The sequence below is a fragment of the Zootoca vivipara genome, chromosome 3 (genome assembly GCF_965207765.1).
Source record: "Zootoca vivipara chromosome 3, rZooViv2.hap1.1, whole genome shotgun sequence".
In the NCBI taxonomy this organism is placed as follows: Eukaryota; Metazoa; Chordata; class Lepidosauria; order Squamata; family Lacertidae; genus Zootoca; species Zootoca vivipara.
The window spans coordinates 49,402,725-49,427,607 of record NC_142586.1 but is presented as its reverse complement, the minus strand read 5'-3'; the positions used below and the strand labels follow the sequence as shown (position 1 = coordinate 49,427,607).

The 24,883-nt window shown below is 41.8% G+C and overlaps 1 protein-coding gene across 17 annotated transcripts in view; it reads left to right on the top strand.

The window, feature by feature from the left end:
• FYN (FYN proto-oncogene, Src family tyrosine kinase) overlaps window positions 1-24,883 on the top strand; it is a 120,099-nt gene that overhangs the window by 5,014 nt on the left and 90,202 nt on the right. For 7 of the 17 annotated variants that reach the window (XM_035109094.3, XM_088667251.1, XM_035109098.3 and 4 more), the window contains exon 2: window positions 10,953-11,062. The exons of the other annotated variants lie outside the window; for them this stretch is intronic. The gene's annotated coding sequence lies outside the window, so the exon portion shown is untranslated. The remainder of the gene's footprint in view (window positions 1-10,952; window positions 11,063-24,883) is intronic. 17 annotated transcript variants of the gene reach the window in all.

Here is a 24,883-nt window from a genome sequence, read left to right as displayed (position 1 = left end):
GGAAGGAGGGCGCAGCGCGGCAGGCGGGAACGGCGAACTCGCGCTCCGTCGGGCTGTGCCCCTCCCTAGAAGCAGGGCTGGTGGGCGGAGGCGGAGCCCAGCCCAGCGGAGCGCGAGTTCGGCGTGCCCGCCCACCGCGCCGCGCTCCCTGGTTCCCCGCCGTGCTTGGCCTTGCCTGAGGGTGCGACGGGGAGCTGGAGGGAGGGTGCGGCGCGGCAGGAATGGCGAACTCGCGCTCCGCCGGGCTGTGCTCCGCCTCTGCCCACCAGCCCTGCTTCTAGGGAGGGGCAGCCTGCGGCCCACTTGCCCCGCGGTGGTTACGCCCTTGGGGGGGGGCAGCTGGCTTCTAGAGTAGGGCAGCTGCCCTAACTTGCCCCGTGGTGGGTACGCCCTTGGCTCGGATGTCACTAATCCTTAAAGAACTGCACTCTGTGTCTGTGAGCTACCAGATGTATTTCAGTGTGCTAGCATATGAATGGCTTGGGGCCTGAGCACTTAAAGGACTGCTTCTTCTAATGCCTACCAGCTCATGCTTTGAGATCAACGGGGGAAGCACAGCTCATGGTACAGCCAATGACTATGGGTTGTTGTAACATGAAAATGAGTCTTCTCAGTGGTAGTGTGCCAACTCTTCTTGAAAAAGTGGGTCTGTCTCTGATGTTGACAAGCTTTAGGTATCAACTGATCATGCATTTGTTTGCCTGGGCTTTGAGGACATAAATGTGTTATGGAGTCCATGGAACAGATTCAACTAACTAGCCATGCCAGCAGAAGCCCACACAAGGACTTCCATTAGTGCAACAGGCCTTCCCCTGCTCCTCCTTCCAGGTGCCTCTCTTGCCACCCCAAGTTGGCTGTGAAGGGAATTGAGAGACCCCTGGAACAACACTGAGGTCAGGGGAGAAAGTAGAATCTTCCATCAGGGAAGCAGAAATACATGCACTGGTGGAGTGGCCTGCTTAGCAGTACATTAAATTCCTCCCCAACAGTTTTATTATTGATGTTTGCTGCACTGTGTCTTTGATTTTAGCTACGCAGTTTTAGATGTTTTAATTATTGCTTTGTGTTGGTTATATTTTATTATGCTGTGAACCACCCTGAACTCCTATGGGAGTAAGGGTGGTATAAAAATACATTGAATAATAATAATAGGAACGGCAGGCTTCCAGCATAGCAATCTACTGTTACGGGTCTGAAAACCCTGAACACAATTCTGTGCTCTCTTGTCTTTGCACAGTGGGACATAGGATTGAGTTTTTAATCATGTCAGAATAAAAGTTCTGGACTGCATGTTAGAACATTCAGATGTGCTATTTAAAATTAATGTTTGAGCTCACATTGGCATTAAAAGAAACCTAAGTAGTAACAATTTTCTGCTACCCATCTGCAGCAAAATATTTACCGGTATTTCTTACCTTCAGTCCTGGGCACACAACTCATAACACTTGTAGTAATCTTTGTTACCACTTGATAGAGATGGCATGTTTGCATTCTTTGGAAGCAGTTGTCAGATGGACAAACAGTGGGCTTTTGAAGTAGGGATTATCTGGTGATTTTCCCCCCCCAGAGAGTACAAATGCAAGGCATAGCATGTGACAATTTTTGCTTGTGGAGTTTCCCAACAAAGAAGATCACTTCTAAAACAGATGCTTCCTATGTATAAAACAGTGAATTTGCAGTTGTGGGATGTGTTAATACACAACAGTTATCCTGCTTGAGGAGCTTGAGTAATGTTATCCAGATATATATATGGAGCAGTATGTGAAGATACCATTGAGGCCAACAGCCCTATGGGCTTCATTAGGCTTGATATGATTTGCAGTAAATTTATGGTCTAATAAAAATGTGATTGGACAAGTTAAAACTGTATAGCCTCTGCAGAATTATGATTCACATTACAGTATTTTTTAGTCATTGCAGTTAGACTAAAACTGCAGGTTTTGGGGATCCTATTTCCCCCCAATTTACGGTATTATGCATTTTATTTATACATTCTGTTATTTATTTATTTATTTATTTATTTAGTCACTTGGTCTTGTCCAGGCCAGCCCAAAGCAACTTACAGCCAAACAAATAGACAGTTACCCCCCTCCCCAGGAGAAATTAAAACCAAGAGGAAAAAGAAATACATTAAAAATATCCTGCCCACTTCCATAAGGCCACAGATAGTTAAAGGACAGAGGCCCAGTTATAAAGGAAAAAATTGCATGGTGCGTAAAGATATACAATGATGGCACCATCATTGTATGGGGAGAGCATTCCACAAACAGGGAGCCACCACAGAAAATGCCCGTTCTCATGTTAAGCTACCCTCAGACCTCTCATGGAGGGGGCACATGAAGAAGGGCCTCAGATGATGAGTAAGGGGTCCAGATCAGTTCATATTTTTGCAATCTAGGAAACTGTAGGAAGTCTCAGTGACAGATGTTCAAAAAAATTGTAGCCTTAATTTGCACTGTTGGTCTTTTTCAGACTAAAGTAGTAAGGTTTGCTTCCCTGTTTAGGGACATTTTTAATATTTGATGTCTTATCGCGTTTTTAATATTCTGTTGGGAGCCACCCAGAGTGACTGGGGAAACCCAGCCAGATGGAAAGGGTATAAATAATATGTTGTTATTATTATTATTATTATTATTATTATTATTATACATAATGTATGCTGAGTGACTGTTAAATCTCCCTTTAAAATGTTGTTTTATAGCTATATTTTATTAGTTCTGCTGGTAGGGCAAGCACAACAAGAAAGAAGAGCTAAAAACAATGCAAGCAAAATTAATAAGGCATATTTATGTGTGTATATATCCCCATGCAGATAACTGAATGCTGATGAATGTTGCAGTGAAACTCACATTTGGAAAATCGATGCATTATTATTATTATTATTATTATTATTATTATTATTATTATTATTATCATTATCATTTATTTATATCCCAGCCACTCTGGGCGGCTTCCGGCCGAATATTAAAAACAGTACAGCATCAAACATTAAAAACTTCCCTAAACCGGGTCGCCTTCAGTTGTCTTCGAAATGTAAAATAGTTGTTTATTGCCTTGACATCTGCTGGGAGGGCATTCCATAGGGCGGGTGCCACTATCGAGAAGGCCCTTTGTCTGGTTCCCTGTAACCTCACTTCTCGCAATGAGGGAACCGGCAGAAGGCCCTCGGTGCTGGATCTCAGTGTCCGGGTTGAATGGTGGGGGTGGAGACGCTCCTTCAGGTATACAGGACCGAGGCCGTTTAGGGCTTTAAAGGTCAGTACCAACACTTTGAATTGTGCTCGGAAATGTACTGGGAGCCAGTGTAGATCTCTCAGGACTGGTGTTATGTGGTCCCGGCGGCCACTCCCAGTCACTAGTCTAGCTGCCGCATTCTGGATTAATTGCAGTTTCCGGGTCACCTTCAAAGGTAGCCCCACGTAGAGCGCATTGCAGTAGTCCAAGCGGGAGGTAACCAGAGCATGCACCACTCAGGTGAGACAGTCTGCGGGCAGGTAGGGTCTCAGCCTGCGTACCAGATGGAGCTGGTAGACAGCCGCCCTGGATACAGAATTGACCTGTGCCTCCATGGACAGCTGTGAGTCCAAAATGACTCCCAGGCTGCGCACCTGGTCCTTCAGGGGCACAATTACCCCATTCAAGACCAGGGAGTCCTCCACACCTGCCCGGCTCCCGTCCTCCAAAAACAGTACTTCTGTTTTGTCAGGATTCAACTTCAATCCGTTAGCCGCCATCCATCCTCCAACCACCTCCAGGCACTCACACAGGACCTTCACGGCCTTTACTGGTTCTGATTTAAAAGAGAGGTAGAGCTGGGTGTCATCTGCATACTAATGAACACCCAGCCCAAACCCCCTGAGGATCTCTCCCAGCGGCTTCATATAGATATTAAAAAGCATGGGGGAGAGAACGGAACCCTGAGGCACCCCACAAGTGAATGCCCAGGGGTCTGAACACTCATCCCCCAACACCACTTTCTGGACACGGCCCAGGAGGAAGGAGCGGAACCACTGTATGACAGTGCCCCCAGCTCCCAGCCCCTCTAGACGGTCCAGAAGGATGTTATGGTCGATGGTGTCAAAGGCCGCTGAGAAGAACTGCTCCAGCATTATTAACTTTCAATTTGATAGGAATTCAAATTGTGTGCTTCTGTGTGTTAGGGTGCAATTTGTGTTTGCCTCTTTATCAGTGAAACCGAACCCTTCTGCTGAGACAGTTTGTCCAGCCAACTCAATATTGTCTACTCTGACTGGCAGCACCTCTCTTAACGCAGACTTCCACACTCTAGTATCTTCTAAATATTTTGAACTAGTAAATCCCAGCAGCCCCAGCCAGCATAGCTAGTTGTCTAATAGGAGTTGTAGTCCAACACATCTGGAGGGCATCAAGTTGGTCAATGCTGCTCTAATATATGACAAGGTATTACAGCACTGCTACTTGGAGGCCACCTTTTTAGTGTTGACATTCTGTTTTTTAAAAGCACGCAAAATGTATTGAATCCTAATGAAAGAATAGCATTTAAGCATACTCAGCATGCCTGCTTGTAATCAGATTGTTCCTATATGTTGACATGACTTGGTGACTTCACATGTCAGCAATGCAGAATGATGCTGTATTACAACATGAGCATTGCTCTTAGGAAATTCTGTTTCATTCCACATAAAGCAAAATATTTGCACCATATATGATAGTCTGTCTGTGACTGAGTAGCTGCAAGTCTTTTGATTTCCCACCCCATTAGAATACCGTAGCTTAAGTACAGTAGTTTTTTCTAAATCCCTTCATAGTGGTGTGGTGTGCGAGGAGAGAAGGGGACACTAGCATTACTATGGAGCCTCTGTGTTTAATGAATGCATCTCAGGAGTCAGCTGTTCTTCTTTTAGGGCTTGCACACGTATCACATTTTGGAAGTTCTTGCTCAGTGGAAAGGACTTGCATTCTTATAGACCAGGCTACAAACACTCTAGTTAAGAGAAACAGGGAAAATAAGAGGAAAGCCAGGCATGACCACAGGAAAAGAAGTTTGTGGTTGTGTTTTCAGAAAATGCAGAGAATTTCATCTTTTAGGTTTAGAGGAGGGTTTTTGATTGTTTTTGTCTTTAGCTGGCATTTGAAATTGGAAAGCTAAATACGTAAACTTTCCTTCCTTACACTTTTTTTAAAAAAAAAACTGCTGATGATCAGAGTTGCAGACTAAGGCTGCAATCCTATGCACACTTATCTGGGAGCACATTCTATGGAACAAATACAACTTTCTTCTGAGTACAAATGCATATGATTACACTCTACAATTGCCTTGTTTAGGCCTGACAATTGCACTCAGATTCTCGCTTATGTTTCCTACCTGGGTGTGGAATCCTTGGTTTAATAAACAGGCATCTTGTTGATTTAGTTGAGAATGATGCATGTGTGTGTTAAATCCCTGATTTTTCTCATTAAATATATCCAGACAGCATCAAGAAAGAATTGAGCTACTTTTAGATATAGTTCACTGGAAAAAATGGCAATTTCAATATGTATGAGCTGTTCCTAACTAATAAGAAGTTTGTGCATTTTGTACTTGAGAAAGAAATACATTTATAAAATGTAAAGTGAGAAATTACCTTCAGCTGGCATCTTATTTCAGAGAAGCTACAGGATACCAGCAGATTGTAGAGCCTTTCCTAGAACTTTAGTGACTTCAACTTTGCTCCTAAACCAAAGATGCAGCACATTTCTCCAGTCTTCAGCTTTTTTCTTGTAGTCACTTCCTGAACAAATAATCTAGAGTTCAGAGAAAGGAAATGAGGACAGTGAAGGTTGATAGGGCAACATGCCTCAAGGACTGAGCAAAAAAATAAAATAAAAATTACCTATTTTCTTTCTGGAGCATCTAGAATTTTCCTTCTCATGGGCTGGGATATAAAGCACTTCATGAGGCATGAGACACTGTTGCGAGAAGAGTTGTTTGATGACAACTACCCATCGTGCATGGAAATGCTTTGTTCATGTGCTTCCATAGATCACAAATATGGAGTACTGGATTATGTGAAATTGTACACAGTAAAACTTGTAGTTTATGCTGAATGGGATTTATTCGTGTTCATGAATTTATCTTTTAAAAAATGTCCTCTCACATGTTCTCTCTGGTTTTGGTATCCTGTGGTTTGAATTCTGAAAGTTAATCAATAGGTAGGTGCCTAAACCTGGCCTTAGGAGACTCTGGTCTCTTCCAGCTCTGTGATTCTGTGAACCCATTGGTTAGTTTGTAAGAAATGGGTGGAATGGGCTTCAGAATTCTGGCAAATGTCAGTCTCAAAGGATTTCTTTTCTGTTTTGTGAACAGTCACTGGAATGTGTTGTCTTTTTCTAGGTTAACTGTTCTAAAATGTTTGGAAGAGCTACCAATACCCCTTTGTCCTTTTAGCTCAGGGTGACTTAATAGCAATTTCCTTGCCAATATTCTGGGCAGTGAAGGGGGCCAGAAGCAAACCAAGGGACACCTGATACCTTTTCACTCTTCCCAGCAAGCACTTTCATCTCTCCCCCAAACGATTTCCCCCCCTTTCCTTTTTGTGTCTGGGTAATTACTTTAGAGAGAGCCTTCAGTCTATTAATATGGCTTCAAGATGGAAACCATCCTTCTGTTTAGCAGCCATTATTCTGATAGATGATTTCACACACATAACCTTCAGAACAAGAAACACAAAATACTACTGTACTTTCAGGGGAAATCTTAACTTTGCCTTGAGGCATTTAGTCCCTCTTACATTCCAAATATATACAATCACTCATTTCTTCGTGAGCTTGTATATCTTCTACACATTAAATATGTTTAGTTGTGGCTTCAGAGCATTTGATAGTAATGCTTCTGCTCTTGCAAATTCAGCTTATGTATTTTCCTTCTAGCCTTAATTTTGCACAGAAACTGTGCTTATTCATTTATTTAAGATATTTTTATGTTCTTTTTGATCTGTAAACTAATTCCAAAAAACAAAAACAAAAAACACCTCCAACAGATAACTAAAAACAAGAAAATCAGCAATTTTGTTTAAAAAAATAGCCCTAGAAGTTTTAAATCAGGGAATAAAATCAATTCATATACAAACTTTTGGGTTCTGTCCATAAAGCCAGCTAAAATGCCTGGTGAATAAAAGAACTTGACCTGCTGTCTGAAACTTGGGAGTGAAGGTAGCATGCGAGTCTCTAGGGTATTCATAAGGGGATCACCATCACCACCTGCCTCATTTCCGAATGTAAGGGAGCGCAAAGAAGGGTCTCTTATAAGAGCAAAACACAGAGCACATTGTTAAATGGTACAATTTGGTCCCACAACATGTAGCAATGGCTATCAACTTCAATAGCTTTAAAGGGGGATTCTGTTAATTTATTGGGGCAGGGAGGGATAAAGCTGTCAATGACTATTATATTTCATGATTATGTACTATCTCCAGTGGCAGAAGAAGTACAGTATGTTTCTGACTATCGGTTGCTGAGGAACATGAGTGGGGAGAGTGCTGTACCACTCAGGTCTAGTTTGTGGGCTTCCTACAGGCATCTAATTGGCCACTGTGAGATTAGCATTCTGTGCTAGATGGACATGTGTTCTAATCCAGTTGGGTTCTTCTTCTTATGCTCTTACTTCTCATATCTTGTGATGTTCATGCAGGTATCTGGGTCCCATTCCGTATATGGTTGTTAAGGCTTTTGAAACTCTCATGCTGCCCAGAATTATGGCTGCAAACAATTAAGTCAATAGAGCTGTTTCTGGTGGCTGTTCCTGTCATCTAGTCATTATATTCTGCACCAGCTGTAGTTTCCAAGGCAGCATCACAAAATTAATCTATGGGATTTGCTCTCATAAGATGTGGAAATGGCTGACAACTTAGGTGGCTTTAAATGGGCATTAGACAAATTGATAGAGGATATAGCTATCAATGGCTACTAGTCATGGTGGCTAAATGCATTTCGCAGGATCAACAGCAGGAAGCCTCTTGTGCTGGGGAACAAGAACAGGAGAGGACTATTGCCTTGATGTCCTGCCTGTGTGCTTCCCAGAGGCATCTGGTTGGCCACAGTGGGAAGCAGAATGCTGGACTAGATAAGGTTCTGCTTTTCTAATGCTCATCTAAAGTTAAATGTAACCTCGTTTCTAGTATAAACAGCCTGCTGTTTTACAAATGTGTATTTTCAGAAGGCAAATGCTTGTTATATAGGTGCTGAGAATCACTTTGTACACCGGACCATTAAAAAAACAAATCCAGAAGATGGCAACCATATTACTGAACATTTTGTTTAATATACTGCAATCAACCAAAAGTGCTGATCATTAACATATATTCTCCTATTCTATGTACCCTACTCTGATTTTAGTACCCGAGTATATATTTTCTACAGATTATGATCAGACATTTTCCCTTGCTTTTGCTTTCAGTGGAGGAGTCTCACTTGCTCATGTGAGGCTACATCTCAGGTTCACAGCTATTGTTCTTTTAAAAATATTTGCAATCAAAGAAGAAAAATATTTTTTGTTTAAATAATAGCTTTCAATTTGGAGATGAGGGGTTTATTAAATGAAAAGAGGATTCTGAGGTGGAGATGAATGGAACGGTTTTGCTGTATAGTGAAGTGACAGCCCTAAGGTGCACTAAATTTTATCTATACAGCTCACTGCATTTTGATAGTTGCAATTACAGTACAAGCAGAAGCAGAAGATAAAGAGGGTTACCTTTTTTTTACAGTGACAGATGAAGATTATAAATCAAAACATATTGGTCTGAATGAAGTGCACTAGGGAACTTGTAACCTCCAGAACTTGTAGTTCAGGATCATCTAGGTTTTAGAGCTTCCCTCCTCTTGTTTTGCCTGGTGCTTTCCTTCATCTCCTTTGTTGTATACTGGAAAAGGGTAGCAGGAATCTTCACTATTTTTATCTATTATATACTTTATTTTGGAAGGCTGTTTGTCTGTTTGTTCTCTGGGTTCAGCCACATCTCAAGATATAACCACCAAACTTGGCATGATGGTTCCTGAGGTGGGGCAGCGGACTTTGTCGCTATTTGGATGCCAGGTGCCATTTTAAATCAAGATGGCAGACCAGAGCACCAGTTTTGTGTGACTTCACCCATTTTTGGCATAGTTTCAGCTGCCTCTTCAGATAATGTCACTGAACTTGGCGTGAGGATTCCTGAGATGAGGGTGGCAGTCTTTGCAGACATTTGGATGCTGGTCACCATTTTGAATCAAGATAGTGGACCAAAACATAACTTTACCTGATTTTTGGTATGATGGATCCAAATTCACAAATTACACTATCCATTTAGAAATCACAATATTTATTGCTTTCTAAAAATTCCCAGGCAACATCAAGCACTCCCCCCTAGTTGTCTATATATGGCTGGGGCAGTGTGTGTGTTTGTGTGCAGAAAAGTAAAATCTGTTTCTTATATGGACTGTTGACAGATTTTAATGAGATTAAGATTTGATTTACTGTTTGAGAACAGCAGTGAATAAATACTACTAACAAAGTCTCAGGTATTAAAAACTCTTGCGTGTCTCTGTGTTAGCCATGTGGCTGTTGCAAATTAGTGAACATACATTTTAAAAAAGTTTTTCATTCCTAATCGCATTTTAAAAAAATCTCAGAGTTTTGTTTATTCACACTGCTGGTGAACCTGCAAATCCAGCTGTGTTGGGCCTCAACTAATATTATTGAGGATGCAAATTATATGGAGTTCTATGGACAACAGCCAAAATAGAAACTGTTTTGAAATTCCTATAGCTGCTTCCCATAAGAGAGACCAAGGAGCCAACATATGGCAGCAACTTGTACATGCCACTGTTGTGACCTGTATAATTTTAAACTAGTGACCCTGAAGAATATTGATGTTATGTATCTTGGATTCCTCTGATCTCCTGTTCATTTGCATGTTACACACTACGGTCTGCATTGCAGCCCTTAAGAAAATGTCAGATTGTAAAATCCCATGAGTAACTTTAAGGGTTTGACCTAAATCCTTGCAGCAAGTAGAAACTTAATTAAGCTAGACAGCTGCACTCTTGGCCCCAGTGATTTTGCCAAATATTGCAAATTCTGCAAATATTGTCTCATCTTGCCTTTAGATATGCCATTTATGTAGCTGCTACATAAGAACATTTAAAATGTTCTTGTAACATACTTGCTTCCAGTGATTTCTGAAAGTCTTTTTGGGTCTAATGCATTGTAATACAATTCATTTTATGACTACATGCCCATTTTTTGGTGTGAAAATGTAATGATTTATATATATATATATATGTATAATTGGCTGGCATCCTGTGGTGCCAGAGAAAAAGACTTGCCAATCTCAAGAGTGTCATCTGATTCCTAGTTTTGCAAGCTGCTGTAATCTCTTCACAATATTAAAAATTAAAGCAAGGCAACGTTACGATGATTACAAAAGGCTTGGTATTTTGGTTGTGGGTTCTAAGGGTTTTGCTTATAAGGAAAGAGACCTAGATGCAAAAAGAAACCTTTTAGAAAGAAGTCTTAGGAGGAGGCAGAAGTTTTTTTGACTGATTTGCAATTCAGTGAATAGATTGAGTATACACTACAGTACAGTAGTTTCTGGCATTGTTCACCTACGCTGAAGTTACTGGCAAGCTAAAATCTGGAGTGGAATATCTTTTACTAACATATGAGCATGAATGTCAAATGAGCAAAATAAATTGTATAGGTTAAGATAATATAGGAGGAAACATGCTTTGCCGTCATACTTTAAAACATCACATACTGAGTAGTAAAAACAGCAGATAATAAGAGGATTTGTTGCTGAGTTTGTTTTTTTTCAGTGGCTGCTGTGACATTTAAATATGGAGCAGAATATGTAGCAATAAGATTTCTTGTTTTGCCTGCATGGTGGCATATAAACACTTTGATATATTTAAAAACTGGTTCATATGAGAATGAAAACAAAATCTTCTTGTCCTCAAAGAAAACAGCAGAATCTTCTTGACTTGGCTTTGACACAAAGCGACGTTTGCATGAGAGCCCCAGCTGTTGCCTGAGAGGAGCTACTGCTATATTATTTCATTCAATATGCAGGTATGTATGTCATCTTCTTAATGAAATTGTGAAACCTTGTAAAAAGACACTGTTAGGCCTTGACCCCTTAAAAGCACTATCGGTAAGTTGTTTACTAGAACCACCTGAGAAATTCTTCAGATGGACCTGGTTGGAGTATTTGGGAACCCGGGTATCTGAGAATACAAGTTAACCAACCACTGAATGCTGAAAAGTTTTGCATTTTTTTATTTTTAAGTTATTTTATTTCTCTTCCTTGTTAGCCTCCCCCAGATTTAACAAGAAACATGACAAGAATGTGCCAAAACATGCCATCTTCTTTAACAATTGTGCCACCAAAAAACTTCTTTTCTCCTCCATTCTGTTGTTGGTAGGGTCAGGAAATAGTGTTTAGCTACCATTGACATTTGTAACTCTGTATAATTTTTGAGTTTCATAAATGCTAAGGGCATTGGGTTCCTTGCAGGTTCAGAACTTGAGCAGCACTGATAGGTGTGGATATCATTTCAGAGTCAAACACTTGTGAACACTAATTCTGAAATCTCAATTTGTAGTGTTCCTGCTTTCAGAGAGGAAAGGTTGGGGAAACAGAGGAGAAATCTTTCTCATGAATTTATGGCCTAGAGGATATAAGGAACCTGGGGATGTCAGTGTTGTGTCCAAATTGCTCTCCAGACATGGTAAGAGCATTAAGAAGAGCCCATCTGGCTCAGTATCCTGTTCTCATAGGAGCCACTGTGAGTTTTCTCTCCATATTGATGTTTAGTCCAACTCAGCACTAGAGAACAGGTTTTCCCCGGGAAAGGAGCAGGGCAATGGGGTAACCACTCAGGCTCTTGCTCGGAGAAACCCCCAGAGCAGATTTAGGGGCACTTGTGGGGAGAAGTATGTTCCATCATGCAAGGCAAAATCCTTGTACTGTACTGACAGAATGTTTGGCATAGTGCTACATTGAATACAATGTATGGTATACAAACGTAAATTCAAATATGCAAAATTGTGGGGTGGGGTGGGATCATCAGGATATGGCTAAGCACCTTAATGCTGCCCCCTTTCTGTGTGTGCCTTAATGCAGATTAAATAAATAAATATCACATGCAGGGTTTTAGTTTTTTTATTAAATGGACAAGTCTTTTTAAACTGTTTCATTTTGACTGCATGATCCCTAACTGCAACAGTTAATACTGAAGACAAAGTTCCCACTGGCTTGCACTGATTTAAAAAATAAAAAAGGATATGGGAACACTGTTATTTTGTTACTCGTTTGAAAAAAAATTCCCAGGGAAAAAGATAAAAAATATGTGGGGTGCTTCCCATGGGGTTCATAGTTGTCTTGTGCTATTAAACAAGTAAGATCTCACACTATATATTTTGCATGTGGTGAAGTCATTAGGTTTCTTATTTGAAGTGCTTAAAATAATAACAAGAGACCTTTGTTATACAAGAATTATTATGTATGGTGTGCCCGTTTCAATGCACTTAAAATAAAAAGATCTATTTAACTTGCAGCATTGTACATCCATTGGGGTGATTAAAAATGTTTTTAAAATACAACTAAAATGAAGAGCCAAACCAGCAGCCCTATATCTTGCTGAGCCATCTGTTTGCTGTTTTCTCCAACCACATTTACCAATGTTCAACTGCTTTCGTGTGAAAAGCGTTAATGTATATTCTGAGTGGGAAAGTGTGCCATTTTTTGTGTGTGACGCTGCTGGAAGTCTTCTGTGGAATTTTGCTCTGCTGAATGTTTCATTGGAGTATCAGTATTAATTGACTTAGTATTGTCAGATGTGTTCTCAGCATGCCTGTTCTGCCTTCTGCTCCTAAGCTTAAACATCATTGGATTTTTTTAAAAAAAAGACCACTATTGAGGTTCATATGATATACAGTGAAAAGAAGGAAAGCATATCCATGAATATTTAACATTTTTATCATGTGAAAGAGAACTTCAAGAACCCCACTTCATAGGGATAAATAGCTTGCATCATTTTGCCACAGAAGTTTTCATTCTTGGGGAGCTACAACTTTGCTTATTCATAGTGGATCGGTCTCATCAATTCCTTATCTTAAAGACTATCAGACAGAATCCAATTCCAAAAGTAGAGGAGCAGTAGTATGATAGGACTGATATCTTCTTGGCATAGGAGCCAACTTCTAGGGGCCATGGGGGCTTTGGCCCCCAAAATAAAATATTTGATGGGGCTGGGCCCCTGCAAAGTTGATGGGCATTCCCATTCAAATGGTGTGCATGCACCGTGTCATGTGATTGATTATGCGGGGCAGAGCTTAACTAGGCAATGTACTGGAATTCTTTAATTTGGTACATAACATTGGCCTGGTTCTCGCAGCATGGTAAGCCAAAGTGTGGCTTAGCAAGGCTCCACAAATGTGTGGGGTCCTGGAAAAAAGCTTGCAGTCACTTTGTCAAGGTAACAGATTGCAGTTAGCGAGGAGAAAGCTTAACTACAAGTCCCAGTTTGGATGACTCGTGAAGATGACCTTGGCTTAGTTCAAAGTGGTGCAACAGTAAAAAGGACTGGTGGGGAGCAAAGAGGTTGTGAGCTTCACTCTGGGAGCCCACACATTCATGCTATCTCTCTGCACTATATTTTGGCCTACTCTGTCATGTGAACCAGCCCATAATATTTTGGTGGTGGTTGCATAATTTCAGCTGTGACCCGAAAACTATTACTTTTTAAAGCAGCCAACTGATGTTAGGGAAGATGCTATTTTCAGCCTGATCTATACTGATGGGATAAACTATCCTGATCAAGCTCAAAAACCAAGATACGTTACTCTACTCAGAAAATTGCTCAATTTATTCTCACCCAACTGTCAATCAAATCGGATTATATGATATTCCTAAATATGTCCTTGGGAGCACGATAATGTTTTGTTTCCTTCTTCAGCTATTTTCCGTCACCTTAACTTCCTTGCAGATATTTCCCTCCCTTCCACACCCCTCTGATACATGGCATGTTGTTATGTTGTTGTTGTTGTTTAGTCGTTTAGTCGTGTCCGACTCTTCGTGACCCCATGGACCATAGCACGCCAGGCACTCCTGTCTTGCACTGCCTCCCGCAGTTTGGTCAAACTCATGTTCGTAGCTTCGAGAACACTGTCCAACCATCTTGTCCTCTGTCGTCCCCTTCTCCTAGTGCCCTCAATCTTTCCCAACATCAGGGTCTTTTCCAAGGATTCTTCTCTTCTCATGAGGTGGCCAAAGTATTGGAGCCTCAGCTTCACGATCTGTCCTTCCAGGGAGCACTCAGGGCTGATTTCCTTCAGAATGGATAGGTTTGATCTTCTTGCAGTCCATGGGACTCTCAAGAGTCTCCTCCAGCACCATAATTCAAAAGCATCAATTCTTCGGCGATCAGCCTTCTTTATGGTCCAGCTCTCACTTCCATACATCACTACTGGGAAAACCATAGCTTTAACTATACGGACCTTTGTCGGCAAGGTGATGTCTCTGCTTTTTAAGATGCTGTCTAGGTTTGTCGGCATGTTGTTATAGCCATGCTGAAAATGCATTTTTCCTCATGCAGCTGGCATTTGTCAGGGTGGAAGGGAGAACTTACAATCTTTACTGGCTTGTATTTTAATCCAAACCAGAGACATTTCAGGGCTATGATGCTTGCCCCATATTTGGGATGATGATTGCAAAAAGCCAAAATTAATGTATCTGAGCAAGGAAATGTGTAATTTGGCAACTTGACTACTCATTTGAATCTGCCTCTATGTTCAGTCTTGCTCATAGTCTTGAACCCACTGATTAAATGGGGAGTAATACTAATTTTAATCTGCCATTGAAGCTTTAGTAAAGCTATCAATTAAATCGATTGAAAATTGTAGCCCTAGAGAAAATTAATTCAAAAGTTTATTATTACTAGTGGGCAAAAGGCCAAAGCAGAATATTAGCACAGACTTATAATCTTCACAATACAGTTGTCTAGTTCATATTAATACTGTAGTTGTACAAAGAACACTTTAATTATAAGAGCAATCATTTCTTTTTATAAAAACACATTTTAAAAGACTGTTCCATAGGTCAGAAAACAGCTTACTTAGGCCCATAAATATTTATGGATAAAATTCAGTAGTGAACACCATTGAAATTCATAGGTCCCATGTATGAGAAGGTTAATGCATAAGTTTATATGAGATATTATATTCAACATCAGGCCTCTTCTTTCTTTTTCAGAGGAACCATAGGCTACAGCCTGGCAATTATAATGTTAGTCTGATTAGTTGACATGTATTCATTTCTGTTTTTGGCACATGTGGATGTCCCATGTGCTAACATGATCAGCAATAAAATGGGTCAGAAAGAGGAGGTGAGTATATTTCTCTGTGCCAGGGCAGACTTCCTGCTCCTGAGATGTGCAGGAAAATCTTTACTTCTTTAAACAACAACAACAACAACAGACACACACCAAAATGGCAGAAGAAGCAGGCACATGAACATTGCCCTTGGGCTGAAAATATACATGCATTCCTGAGATCCCAATTCCCCCTCCTAATCTTTCCAACCACGAGGCAACATGCTGCCATTTAAGTTACAAGAACCCCAGCAAAAGGGAAACTACTGTGAAATGTGCCTAGGCACCTGCACATCTTCCAGTACTGATTTCTTTGCACACAAGACTTCCAACCCCAAGAGTGTCAAGCCTTTTTTTAAAAAAATCATGGCCTCTTTCAGCCTTGGCTAACCTTCTTGGGGCAACACCTCACTCTTGGACTTGCACACAGGTACATAGCCTGGATCAGGCCACTGAACTGGAGGTTTGCCACCTCTGCTTTTAAACTGTAAAGGAGGCATTATCCCAACGTAGCACAGCCCTCTGTGACTGGTGGCTTCAGTGGGTGAAAGGGAGAGAAAACAAGCTACTCTCCCTCCTTGCCCCTACCATGAGCCAGTGCCACTGCATCGACTTCAGGAGATGAATCTGTTTTTTCTGCCTTCAGTCATAAAGCCAAGGACAAGCCAGGGGTAGTTCCTTGGGGGGCCTTGAGCCTGTTACTTCCCAGATGGGGCTACCTGCAGAGCTGGGTGTTTGGAGCCAACCTCAGGGAGACCCACCCCAGTCCTTATTCCTTGACTAGGTGCTGCCCTGTTGAGCAAAGGGAATGCAATGGTTATCCTAGCTAGGTTGTCTTTTAATCCATCTGAGAAGTTCCACATATGGAAACATGTTTCTTTGCATGGATTTCCCTTTGTTTAATTAGGCATGCATCATTGATCAGAGTGCTGCTCAGTTATTTGCACTACATTGTTTTCACTGGAGTGAGCATTTGGGCCTTATCCAAATGTGCATCCACATGCTCATTCCACTGAAAACAATCCACTGTAAATCGTCATCAGCCACTGCCAGTCCAAGTTAGTGTCTCCTAATTGTCTAAAACTGGAATTGGAAATAAGCTTCCAGCAGTGAAACACGTTTGTGAATTTTTTTGTGTATCACAGAGAACAGCAATCCTGTCACATGCTGGGATTGCATAAACATTCTTTTTTTACATAATCTGGATAGCCTTGGGACAACGTAATCAAAATGTTGACAATTCTAGTCCTTTAATTTGTACGTTTGGTAGGACCTTCACATATTCAGTGTCACCTACTTCAACTGCAGCTAAAATGCGGTTTAAGGCAGCATGACAGACTCATTCTGTGCTATCTTTAAAGTGGTTGCAGAGATGTGAATGCAGAATAAATCAAATCAAATCTCTTACCTGTATTGTATCTGCATAAAGCATACGAATGTGCCTTTGCAGAGCTAACTGCTTTAAGCTTAGTGGTCTTAAAACATTTTTTCCAAGCTGTTGTTGAATTAAAAATGTGATGTAGCTACTGGAGGATTCTAATCAGTTATATATTGCTAAAGGACAGTCAGGTTTGAGTGAATTTAAAGAGTGTAGAGCAGGATAGCTGATATATTTTCAGTGGATTTGCAGTGCAATCCTGTACTTAGAAGTAAGCCTAAGCTGTTTCTAGGGATTGATTCCCAGGTAAGTGTGAGTGGGGTTGCAGCCTAAATGCCTGTAGGAGCAGCGTGTGAAGAAGATATTATTTGATTCTATGATTCTAATGGAAAATGTATGGAAGGAGGTAAGATTGTTAGTATCAGGGTCTCTGAAAGATCTTGCTCAAAAAGGCAGCCCAGGCATTCATGTTGAATCCATCTCTTTGTACAGTACGAGACAAAAATTGTGTTTGCATTACAGTTGCTACGATTTTATTTATTTAGTTTTCTTCCTTCCTGCCCAAATGGTCAAGATTTATATCAGCATAGGTGAAATAAATTTATGGAATTCCATATATTGAAACTTTCAACAAGAACCCTAATAGTGAATGTCACAAAGGAACTGGCTTTCCTCCTCCCCATGTAAACTGATGGGTGTTCTCTTGATCCTCTACATCTGGTTGTTTTGTTTGTTTGTTTGTTTGTTGTGCAAGCATGCCAAATCCATTTTAATTTCACAACCTTAATTTCAAATATATTTTTTAATACCATCTGCTAGTCTGGAAGAGCCTTTGGACTACAGACAATGCTGGTAGACTCTGCATGGGAGATACTCAACCTTGTTAGCCAGTAAGGAATCTCCACCACTGGGCAAAGAATGTCTTTGTTTGAGTCCCATCTCCTGACCTGAATACTATTTAATATCTGCTTAGTGCCAGCATCGTAGAAATGCTGCAAAGTAGACAGGACTGATGTAATTTCTAATGAAAGGACGCAGCTAGATGAGATGAAAATAGAGGGAAAGAGGATAAGATTTGTTAAAGGCTACATGGGAATGCAATAGAATCTAGCTGACCCAGCAGTGTGTAAAAAATGTGAGGTCCAGGAAAATCTTGGCAAAAGTATATTTCACTTTAAGGAGAAATCTGTAGGCAGAATAATGTGCTAATTTGGTTGATGTGGAGGATAAGGCTGATGCAAGCATGACAAGAGGCATTTACGACAGGAGTATACAAGACAAAGACAGATTTCACATGCTTAAAAGGGCTTTTGAAGTTCTTTCCCACTTGTGCATGTGTGAAATACAAAAATGAAGCATTAATTGATGTACTGTATAATGCTGTTAAATTGATTGCGGGCCATATAAGATAGATTTACAATCACGTTTCATTCTACATTTTTCATATGTGTTGCTGTTGAGCAGATTTTTTCGAAATCTGCAATAGTTTTAGCGATCCACCAACTATTTTCCACAGAGCTTGGCTTATTTGAGAATATGTTTTTTAGCATTTTAATCTCTCCTCACTATGTCGTTTGGGTTACTGTTAAGGGGTTCAGCTCCTTTACCCAATTCTACTTCCTTTTCTATGATGGTGTCAGCATCTTCCAAACCATTCTTTCTTCTTTGATCAAATTGATAAGGTCAGGAAAAAAGCCTTGTCTATTTCATTGTTGTTTTCCAAAAGGGCATGTATAATTTTATGTTGTTGTTTAAAAACCAACAGCTGATGAGATCACTTTCGAATTCACCAGGGCTTTCCATGGTGTTGTCAGTTTCACAGGAAACTGGAAGGGAAGAGAGAATGAATAAATTTCCGAATGAATGAAGTTTGAGTAGGAAGCAGTAGTGCAGAAAGGTGAGTTAAACACTTTCTTGACAGTCACCAACAATGGCATGATGGGATTCCATTTGCATCAAGCTGCAGGAGAGTATGGACCAGTACACCGGATAGGCAAACAAGGAAAGCGTTACCTTCCACATGCTATCTATCAAGAGGGGAGGGTGGCGGTAACAATATCCAAAGCAGGATATTGGATAATCCACAGGAATGGTGGATGGGGTGAGCAGGAAGAATTTTCTGAATAGCAATTTAACTGCTTGAAAATGCAGATATGATATGGGCTAGAGGCACATAGAGCTGTGCACTCCTGAGAGAAGGACAAATCAGTGACAGTTAGTGGGTGTGTGTGTGGGGGGGGTAATCAGAGGTGGAGTGGTAAATACTAGTCAATTCATATCAGTTTGTAAACTGATAGTGAGACTTAAAGGTTTTAAGGATTGGAACAATGGTAATGAGTGTAGTAAGAGGGAGGGAGGGAGCTTTAGGACAGCGTTTCTCAACCGCTGTTCCGCGGCACACTAGTGTGCCGCGAGACGCTGGCTGGTGTGCCGCGACGTGCGGCAACGAGAAGGGCGATTTGCAGTGTCACGTGCCTGGCGGCCGCCAATAACCGACGCTGACCCGCCGGAAAGCAATATTGTTGCTCCGCCTCCCCTGCCTCCTTCGCCCGTCCTTCGCCATGGCTGCGCGGCGGACGCTGGGCTTCGCGGTCCGGAATTACTCGCAAGCAGCAGCCAAGGTAACATTTCGCCTTTGAGCCGCCCCGCAGCTCCCCTGGAAGTGCGCGCGCCCTTGTAATCCGGGGGCAGGCAGAGCCTTGCCTGGACTGTACCACTTCGGGCCGCGGGAGAGGAGAATTGGGGGTCTGAAGGCTTCTCCCCTCCCATGGGGCGGCGGGAGGGAGATTAATTTCCTCCTTCCTACTTAATAGGGGGCCTATACGTATTCAAATAAAATAAAATGCCTAGGGGGGAAATAGCAAGACAGGGAGATAGCTGGCTGAACTATTGTAATATTTGGGGGGGGGGAGGTAAAGCTTAAAAAAATATTCATAATGTATATAAAACAGAACAGTTATGACAGCTGATGGAAATTAAACGATGAAAAACAAAACTATAAAATAGGCACGAAGTACAGTTGCACATGGGTTAAATTACAGTCATAATTATATAGTCAATATAGGGCGGCACAGAGTTAAATTTTTTAATGGTGGTGTGCCTCGTGATTTTTTTCATGGAACAAGTGTGCCGTGGCCCAAAAAAGGTTGAGAAACACTGCTTTAGGACATCCATTCTCAAGGTAGAGTCATTATTTAGCTCAGTATTCTTCTGCTTAGTGCATCAAGAGGTTGATGAAAGTATATTCAAACATTTTATCCTTGTTGCAAAAGACAAAAATTGCTGCCCTTATTTTTTTTCCTTGGGGGAAAAAAGCCTGCATTCATAGTGAAGTGTGTGTATTTCAAATGTGTATACAATATATACAGTACACACATACACAGTAAATTTGCTCAATATTTCTAAATCTGCTTGCAGCTTAAAGTGCAAACAATTACCGATATTTTTAAGATAAGCATTTTCAGAACGTGGCTGGAATATTCTTTGGTCTGCATTAAATGAGGCTTGTGGCTTCCAGCTCACAAAACAACAACAACAACCAAACAAACACGTGATGGCTGCAGCTCACATAAATAGGATCACTTGTCCCCCTCAGCTGAGATGCTAAAGGGTGAATAGTCATAAAAACTGAATAAGCTTTTCTTTTCCATTTCCTAATGAAGCCACATGGTTAAGCAGTGTGTGGGAAGCTTGCCTATACCACAACTGTTCAGTTCATAAACGAATTATTCACAGCTAGTACTCTTTGGCAGCTGTCAGGAGCAATAAAATATTAGGTACACAATAATTATTTCTTTTAAAATGTTGAAACTATCTGGGTGCTAATGTGGTGGGTGATTCATGCCTGAGGGCCAGGGATTAATGAATTTGGGTGAGGACTGTACCCCAGTGCCTCTGTCCCAGTGCTGCCCTCCTGCATACCTGGATTATTTATTAATTTATTTATACCCCGCCCATCTGGCTGGGCTTCCCCTGCCACTCTGGGCGGCTTCCAACAAACATTAAAATACATGAAATATCACAGATTAAAAACTTCCCTAAACAGGGCTGCCTTTAGGTATTTTCTAAATGTCAGGTAGTTGTTTATCTCTCTGACCTCTGGTGGGAGGGTGTTCCACTGGGCGCGTGCCACTACCGAGAAGGCCCTCTGCCTGGTTCCCTGTAGCTTTGCTTCTCGCAGTGAGGGAACTGCCAGAAGGCCCTCAGCGCTGGACCTCAGTGTCCGGGCAGAACGATGGGGGTGGAGACGCTCCTTCAGGTATACTGGACCGAGGCCGTTTAGGGCTTTAAAGGTCAGCACCAACACTTTGAATTGTGCTTGGAAACGTACTGGGAGCCAATGTAGGTCTTTCAAGACTGGTGTTATGTGGTCTCGGCGGCCGTTCCCAGTCACCAGTCTAGCTGCCACATTCTGGATTAGTTGTAGCTTCTGGGTCACCTTCAAAGGTAGCCCCACGTAGAGCGCATTGCAGTAGTCCAAGCGGGAGATAACCAGAGCATGCACCACTCTGGCGAGACAGTCTACAGGCAGGTAGGGTCTCAGCCTGCGTACCAGATGGAGCTGATAGACAGCTGCCCTGGACACAGAATTAATCTCCACCTCCATGGACAGCTGTGAGTTCAAAATGACTCCCAGGCTGCGCACCTGGTCTTTCAGGGGCACAATTACCCCATTTAGGACCAGGGAGTCCTCAACAACTGCCTGCCTCCTGTCCCCCACAAACAGTACTTCTGTCTTGTCAGGATTCAATCTCAATCTGTTAGCCGCCATCCATCCTCCAACCGCCTCCAGGCACTCACACAGGACCTTCACCGCCTTCACTGGTTCTGATTTGAAAGACAGGTAGAGCTGGGTATCATCCACATACTGATGAACACCCAGCCCAAGCCCCCTGATGATCTCTCCCAGCGGCTGCATGTAGATGTTAAAAAGCATGGGGGAGAGAACGGAACCCTGAGGCACCCCATAAGTGAGAGCCCAGGCGTCTGAACATTCATCCCCCAACACCACTTTCTGAACATGGCCCAGGAGGAAAGAGCGGAACCACTGTATGACAGTGCCCCCAGCTCCCAAACCCTCTAGACAGTCCAGAAGGTTGATGGTGTCAAAAGCTGCTGAGAGATCCAGCAGCTTTGACATTACATATTGGGGTCTACCATTGGGCAGCTACTGATGTCTCAGTGGCCTCAGAGGGCAACACTGCTGCCCCTGAACAGAGGAAACTGGTGGGCAGATGGCCCATCTGATGGGATACTGCTGAGGCTTCTCAAAACCTAGCTATGTTGTCCACTATAACCCCTAAATGATCTCTGGAACCTATTTTGTTTATACTGTAGCCGCATTCTCCATGTTATTATAATTTTGAAAGTAGCTACCATTAACCTTTCTGTGCTGTCTTACATAGTGCTGGGATACCTTGGGATAGTGTCAGACTGGGACTATATCTCCCATAACCTCGTTTGTTTACAAGTAGAAAAGCTATGGAAGATATCATGCAGATGACTTCTTGTTTTGTTCCAATAGCAATAATAATTTATTAAATTTCTATACCACCCTTTATCCGAGATCACAGAGTGGTTTACAATATAAAAACACAACAATGCATAACATAGTAACAAACAAAAACAATTAACACCCCCTGCCACAGTTTAAAAGGCCATCAATTGTTTAATTAGCCAAATTCCTGGACTGTTTTTGCCTGGTGCCTAAAGATATGTAATGACAGCACCAGACAAGCCTCGCTGGGGAGAGCATTTCACAAATGGTGAGCCACCACAGAAAAGGCCCGCTCTTCTTTTGCCACCCTCTAGACCTTATGTGGAGGAGGCACATGAAGAAGGGCCTCAGATGATGATCACAGGGTCCAGGTTGGTTCATATGGGGAGAGGCAGTTATTGAAGTATTGTGGTTTAAGGGTATGAGCTATTTAAGGCTTTATGGGTCAAAATAAAGCCCTTAACTGCCGTTAATTTAATTTTGAAACAAACATTAATATGTTGTTGTTGTGGGGGGGGGGGGTAGTGATAAATCTATTAATTTGTTTTGCAATGGCTGCTGAGAGGACATGTTTTCCTCTACAGCTAGAGAGAGTATGGAACTGTGGGCTTTTGGTTCATCTTGTTTTGAAACCTTCCCAATAGAAGAGATTATAAAGTCTTGTTTTTTCCTTAGCCTTTTCCTTAGCATTCCTTAGCATTGCTGCTGCCTTGTTTGTTTAGGAAGGGCCATAGCTCAGAGGTAGAATATTTGCTTTACATGCAGGAAGGTCCCAAGCTCAATCCCTGGTCTCTCTAGGATAGGCTGGGAGAGACCCCCACCTAAAAGCCTGAATAGCTGTTGCCAGTCAGTGTGTAGATATATGGACCAGTAGTCTGACTTAGTATATATTCCTACATCTGGTAAAATGAATCTTTAAACAGTTTAGCACCAGCCGCCAATGTAAAACTCCCATTTGGACATAAAAGTGTATGGCATTAACTTGCATTAACTGTCCTCTGTTAGGAAATGGCTTATCCTGATTTCTGCTCACCTTCTGCATATAACAGGCTATCACTACCCAAATATTTTATGGTGTATTTAAATACAGTGGTACCTTGGTTTACGAACTTAATCCGTTCCAGAAGTCCGTTCTTAAACCAAAGCATTCTTAAACCAAGGCGTGCTTTCCCATAGCAGCGGGGGACTCAATTTACAAATGGAACGCAATCAACAGGAAGCGAAACATGTTCTTATTCCAAGGCAAAGTTCACAAATCAGAACACCTACTTCCAGGTTTGCAGCGTTCTTAATCCAAGCTGTTCATAAACTAAGCTGTTTTCAAAGCAAGGTACCACTGTAGTTATTTTCATATCAGTGCTGTAGTGTTGCTGAACTGGACACAGCTCTCAGCACCCTTCTGGTTCCCCCCCCCCCCATCCTACCAATCAGACTTGTGATTTGGAATCTGACAAATAGATAAGATACAGGGGAAGGAACTGATGTATCAGTTAGTTAGTGGTATTACTAAAGCACTGGCACCAAGTATCCTGTTAGTTGCCATGGGGTTTCCTCAAATGTAGTTATTGGAAGCATTTGGAAGGCATTTCTTCTGAGGTACGGTAGTAGGTTACAGAGAACCATAACTAGCCTGTTAATTTCTCTTCCTCTGATCTTTCTCATAGTACTTCCCTAGTCCAGATCAGCAAAGCTTTTAAGGAGAAGGTGGACAGACATACACGAGTTCATTTGCCCAGAGACGTATGCAGCCTTATATAGGTGGAAGAACAACAAAATTGTATTGTGGCTTAAAAGAATCTTAAAAACGGACAAATTTATTATGGCATATGCTTTAATGGACTAAAGTCCACTTCATGCTTTTGCAGGTTATAATGGCCTTGATAAAAATAGTTCAGCCAGTGATGGAAACTGTGAACAGAGGACGAGGGAAACTCAGCAGGCAGCAATTGCATCCAATGCTCTGGTGTCGGTTTTTCTGAGGAAAGGCTTTGTAAAAAGGAACATAACTATTCTACTTCAGTGATAGCATTTATTGTTTTCTGTTTTGCTTTCCTTACTTTTGAATCAGGAAAAACCTCCAAAGAAGCCCTGAGAGGGTAGCAGAAGCCTCCAGAAGTCTGTGCTTTATAAAGAATAACATGAAAGATTAAAAATAAAAAGGAAGTGAAACAGTTTGAATGCCAACAGTGCCACTGAAAAAGAAGTGAGGATAGTGCGAACTGGCAGAAGTTTGGGGAGGGTTTATGGGCCCACAGCAAAACTGAAATAGGAGGCTGGGTGGGTCGTTCACAACAGTTCCCCCCACCCCATGTGAATAAATCTACAGATTGAAATGAGCTGCCTAGCGTAAGGGTGGGTCCTTGTCACTACTACTCTTCCTTCCTCACGGGCAATGGAGAGGAAGAGCATCAGAATGAGCTTTTAGATGCCAAAGTAAGGAACAGACACTGCAAAAGCCCAGAAGGAGATGTAATGGAAAGCTAGGGAAAGCCAAGCAGCAAGAGATCATCAAGTCCTGTGCCCTCAGCTACTCCTGTGACATGAATATGTCCAAAGTCATACTCCTCAAATGGAAGAGAATTTGGGTGAAGGCACTGAACAATGTTCTTTTTAAACATTTTGGTGGCAAAAGGCAGAGACACAGA